Here is a 5,118-nt window from a genome sequence, read left to right as displayed (position 1 = left end):
TATGACTCTAGAATCTATGTAAAATAAGAGAAAAATTTGTACTTTTGCATTCATATCAATAAAACCCAAAATTACCCTTTTATGAAGTGAAAAATAATTTGTCAGCATGTCACTTACCTCATCCACACTTTAAACCTCTAACAGCACCTCAGTTAAAAGAGACTATGTTGATGTTGTCTTCTTCAAGATAGAGTTGAAACTCTCTTATATAGACAGTCATCATACTAATATCATCCCCATAATAACCCCTGAAGACAAATGATGTAAAAATGCAAAATACATGTCACAGGCTGACAATGTGATGACACAGATTCTCACACAAACCTGATGTACACATACATATCACACATACTAATTAATTCCAGCACTGAAAAATCTGTGCACATCAGAAATGATTCAGGAACATGCATTAATGATAAAAATAATTGGGCCAATGTTAAATTCATGGTGACTTTAAAAGGTATAATTTTTTCTTGAATAGAAAAGAGGATCTTGGGGATATTGCACATGCTTCCAGCTATGAACGAAGGCTGTAATATGGCAATATAGGCCCTCCAGTGAAAGAAATATGGGCTTGTATGCCAAAGCGGGCATGCACTAAAAAAAACTAAAAATGATAACTATACATTATATAACAAAAAAATATAACAAAATCGGTTGCAGGGATGCCGGAAGTATGGCACCGAGACGCAGCATCTCGTTCCCTCCAGGGAACCATGGTTACATGCGTAACATGAGACGTTCCCCTTCAGGAACTCGAGCTGCGTCTAAACGCTTCGGGAACAAGAATGCCCACGCCGCCAGACTTAGAAGTCCCTGCCTAGTGTGGAAGAGCACAGCTAAAGCGAGAGAAGGAGCCAGGAGTCGCGCAGAATGCAAGTCGGCACCTGACAAAGTAGGCGGGGACATCCCGCCCAAAGGCCAACTTCAGAAGGAGTGAGCCTTGACCTCCAAAAGAGAGGACTCGAGGCTTTGGAAAAGCATCCTGATCCACTGCTTAGCATAAGCTTCTCTGGCCGGAGGCCTCAGCCTCAGCACACCGAGGAGGAAACATGTAACCAGGGGGTGTCTGCCCACTGACTGGCCACCGGGAGGGGCGTGGTAGGCCGCAATGGCCGCCACGTAGACCTTCAGGGTGGAGTGGGTCAACCCTGCGGAGAGAAGGGCCTGCAGGAACTCCAGAACTGTACCAACCAGGCAGTTGACTGGGTCGAGCTGGCGGTCTCCGCACCAAGAAGTGAAAAGTTTCCTCTTCAGGGCATACAGTTTCCGCGTGGAGGGAGCTCTGGATTGGAGGATGGTCTCAACAACCTCGGTTGAGAGACCGGAAGCTATGAGTTGTGCCCCCTCAGGGGCCACACCCATAACTTCCACAACTCCGGGCGGGGGTGGAATATCGTGCCCTCCGCCTGTGAGAGGAGGTCCCTCCTGATGGGAATCTCAATGGAGAGCCATCGAGGAGGGAAATCGGGTCCGAGAACTATACTCGGCCCGGCCAGAACGGGGCTACTAACAGCAGCCAGACTCCGTCCCGGCGCACTCTCTCCAGAACTCCCGGGAGCAGAGCAATCGGGGGAAAAGCGTACAGACGAAGCCTCGGCCACGTCTGTACCATGGCGTCCAGCCCCAGTGGAACTGGATGTGTCGCCGGTGCACACCGACACATGGCGACCTCTTAGGTCCGGGAGAACATGTTTCAACTTTGCTAGAAACACGGCCAGCATCTCCAGGCAGTTGAAGTGCCACGTGAGATGGTGGCCGCTCCACAGACCACGGGCCGAGCGGCCACTCATGACCGGTGAGGGGCGCATCCGTCGCTAGCATTACACGGCGACAAGGAGCTCCCAGCACCAAGCCCTGAGTCAAGAACCAAGGTTTCCTCCACATGTCTAAGGCACGTAGGCACCTCCACATGACCTTGAGCATGCGAAGCAGGGTTCCCCTCGGGGAGAACCCCTTGGTCTTGAGCCACCACTGTAGGGGTCTCATGTACAGCAGGCCAAGAGGTATCACGTTGGACGCAGCTGCCATCAGACCCAGCAGTCTCTGAAACTGCTTGACAGTGAGTGTTCAGCGCGCACCCAAGCAACCTACCATTCAAGATTCAAGATTCTTTATTGTCACTATACTAAAAGTACAGCAAAATCAGAGCAATCCGTACAGAGCAATTACACATAAATTAGTGCAAGCTAAACATCTAATTTAATTAGAAAACAATTAAAGTAGAATTTCCAAAGAAACAATACAAAAAAAGGCAAAACGAACAGTCAGATATTGCACTGAAATATTGCACGGTAAGCAGAAGGTGCTACGTGATATTTCACACAATAAAAGAGAGGTAAGTGCAACAGAATATACACAAACTGAATAATATAAGATGTAAACTTATACTAAATAAACACACACAGAGGTATACAGAGGGTGTTGTTAACCTGTGTCGGTTGAGATATACAGTAAGATGTCCCATCAGATTGGTGCATTTCTCATTTTTTATGTGTGTGTGTGTGTACCACTGTGATAGCAGACCCAAATACTCAAAAGAGCAATTCTCCTCTCCTCACCACTATGAACGTCAGTTCCCCACCCCCGTGCGACGAACCACCATTTGTAAAATTAGAAGCACTTGCCATCCGGATTCAGGCTTAGAAAGCTATCCCAGATGTGTCAAGTTGGGTTCTAAAAACCATAGGATGAGATTACTCGCTTCAGTTCCCTCACAGGCCACCTCGCTTCAGAGGGATTATTCAAACTTCTGTATGGGACAATGACGCTCACATTCTCAGGTCTGAAGTACAAACACTGCTTGCAAAAGGAGCCATGGAAACGGTCCTTCTAGCGAACAGCAAGTCAGGCTTTTACAGCCGCTACTTCCTCGTTCCCAAGAAAGATAGCGGGCTCAGACCTATTCTCGATCTCAGACATCTGAATCATTCGCTTATGAGACGGCCGTTCAAGATGTTAACCTTGAAATAGATCCTTGCGCAGATATGTCCCGAGGACTGGTTTCGGTCATCTGAAAGACACTTACTTTCACATCCAGATAGCCCCCCATCACAGACCATTCTTGAGATTCGCATTTGAGGGAGTGGCCTATCAATACACAGTCCTGCCATTCGGACTGTCTCTGGCCCCATGCACTTTTACGAAGTGCATAGATGCAGCTCTTACCCCTCTGAGGCAGATGGGAATCCTCATTCTGAATTACCTCAACGATTGGCTGGTTTTAGCCAGATCAGAATGGGAACTCATCGCTCACATGTCGCTGCTGCTCAACCACCTAGAGCGCATTGGGTTGAAAATCAATTTGGTCTCCAATTTGATTGGAAAACTTGATTTGGCAATCAAGCTGTTTGTCTCCCAGACAGCGAGTGGCCTTTCTGGGGACAATTATAGACTCAGCCCAAATGTGGGCATTAATTACACCGGAAAGCTCATTGACTATTCAGCGACTGGCTGCGTCATTCAAATTAGGGACTTCATGTCCCCTCAGGGCTTTCCAGAGAATGCTCGGCCTTCTGTCGGCCGCCACCTCTGTGATTTCTCTGGGCCTGCTCAACATGCGACCAATGGGACTCGATGTCTCGATGGGACTGACCTCCAAAAGGAAGGTAGTAACGCCGGACGCCTCCAACCTGGGTTGGGTGCTCTGTACAGGGGCAAACCGGCGTTTGACTCCTGGTCAAACCTGGAGCAGCACTAACATATCAACTGCCTTGAGATGATAGCAGTTTTTCTGGCCCTAAAAACCTTCCTTCCGGCCTTTAAGGGGCACCACATCCTGGTCCGCTCGGATAACATGACAGTGGTAGCCTACATCAACCACCAAGGTGGTCTCAGGTCACGCTTCCTTCACAACTGGCTTGTCGCCTCCTGTTATGGGCACAGGGCAAACTCCTCTCGCTGACAACAGTTCATGTTGCGGGCAGACTGAACCAAGGGGCAGACATGCTGTCCAGAGACAATGTATCTCCAGGAGAATGGAGATTACAACTCACAATGCCCAATTTATTTCCCAAGACAGCAAGATGCCCTGGCCCACGATTGGCTCGCCTGTACACCTTCCCTCCGATTGCCCTGCTTCCTCAGGTCATCAGACGGGTCAGGGAAGTCAGATGCTCAGTCCTTCTGGTGGCCCCACTCTGGAGGAATTAGACGTGGTTCTCCAAGTTGATCCAGCTGCTATCGGCAGCCCCTTGGCCAATACCATTGAGGAAGAACCTTCTCTCGCAAGCGAAGGGCATGATTTGGCACCCCCGGCCAGAGCTGTGGAGCCTTCATGTTTGGCCCCTTTGACGGGAGCCTTTGCAGCTCCCCGCGAGTGTGACTAATACCATTTTAGAGGCAAGAGCCCTGTCTACAAGACGCCTTAACACCCTTAAATGGTCAGTCTTCTCTGACTGGTGTACAGCACGAAGCCTGGACCCATTCTCTTGTGACGTGTCCCACGTGCTAACCTTTCTACAAGAGCTGTTGGATAAGGGGTGCACCCCTTCCATGCTTAAAGTCTATGTGGCAGCTATTGCAGTGAATCATTCCCTCGTAGCTGGCCAGTGAGCCGGCAGAAACGACCTAGTCGTTAAGTTTCTGAAGGGAGCTCTGAGATTGAACCTGCCGCGCCCTCATACTGTGTCGACTTGGGACTTGTCTATAGTCCTATGTCGCTTAAGACAGCCCTCCTTTTGGCTTTAGCGTTGGTCAAGCGAGTGGGTGACTTGTAAGCACTGTCAGTCAGTGCTTCCTGTCTTGAGTTTGAGCCTAACGACTGTAAAGTCGTCCTCAAGCCAAGACACGGCTATGTGCCGAAAGTGCTCTTCACTCCGTTCAGAGCTCAAGTTATCACCCTTCTAGCGCTCCCCGTGGCAGATGGTGTGCAGGGTCCCAATCCACTCTGCCCAGTTCGGGCCTTAAAGTGTATGTTGAGCGCTCTAGCCTTTTCAGGCACTCAGAGCAGCTCTTTGTATGCTTTGGAGGCCACTCTAAAGTGCTGCCGTTACGAAGCAGAGTCTCGCTGTGGATAGTGGATCCTATTGCTTTGGCTTATGCCTCAGCAGGCTTGCAGTGCCCTATAGGTATGAGGGCCCACTCCACCAGAGGAATGGCTCCTCCTGGGTGCGGTTC

Source organism: Sinocyclocheilus anshuiensis, unplaced genomic scaffold (assembly GCF_001515605.1).
Source record: "Sinocyclocheilus anshuiensis isolate Anshui unplaced genomic scaffold, SAMN03320099.WGS_v1.1 scaffold1170, whole genome shotgun sequence".
Lineage (NCBI taxonomy): Eukaryota > Metazoa > Chordata > Actinopteri > Cypriniformes > Cyprinidae > Sinocyclocheilus > Sinocyclocheilus anshuiensis.
The sequence above is the reverse complement of the archived record's forward strand: the minus strand, read 5'-3'. Positions refer to the sequence as shown.